General features: G+C 24.8%; 1 long non-coding RNA gene across 1 annotated transcript in view; it reads left to right on the top strand.

The window, feature by feature from the left end:
• Window positions 1–242, top strand: part of LOC116379700 (uncharacterized) — a 1692-nt gene extending 1450 nt beyond the window's left edge. Inside the window, exon 2 of the long non-coding RNA XR_004212457.1 lies at window positions 15–242. This is a non-coding gene — a long non-coding RNA (uncharacterized LOC116379700). The remainder of the gene's footprint in view (window positions 1–14) is intronic.
• The last annotated feature ends 233 nt before the right edge of the window (window positions 243–475 follow it).

Raw genomic sequence — 475 nt, 5'->3', positions numbered from 1 at the left:
AAGTAAACTAACAGGTGGAGAACAGGAAGTAAACTAACAGGTGGAGAGGCTCTGGTGTTAGAATCACTTCTGTTACATATTATTATATTTGTACTATTGTATTTATGTACTATGATCGTATTGCTGGTGTGTTCTATTGTGTAATAATATCAGTATTATATATCATTATTATTCTATTGTTCATATTTGTTTATATTTTTCTTATATATATTTTGTATCTTTAATAAAACTAATTGAATTAATAATTTCCTTCTGGATTAATTCATCTATGTCTTATATCATCTAACGTTATGCAGAACGTTTTATATGAACTCTTTGTTATTATATCACATTTAATTAAAATCTAATTTTATACTTTAATAATAAAGTGATTCTGAGTTAAAGGTCCAACATACGAGGAAACGCGTATTATTATTATTATTAATTATTATCTTCTCTTCCTCGTAAGTCTTCTTGTAATCATATTTATACTTTT

This window comes from Anarrhichthys ocellatus, unplaced genomic scaffold, assembly GCF_004355925.1.
Source record: "Anarrhichthys ocellatus isolate YVR2014 unplaced genomic scaffold, GSC_Weel_1.0 scaffold4967, whole genome shotgun sequence".
Taxonomy (NCBI): Eukaryota; Metazoa; Chordata; class Actinopteri; order Perciformes; family Anarhichadidae; genus Anarrhichthys; species Anarrhichthys ocellatus.
This window is presented reverse-complemented; position numbering and strand designations above follow the sequence as displayed.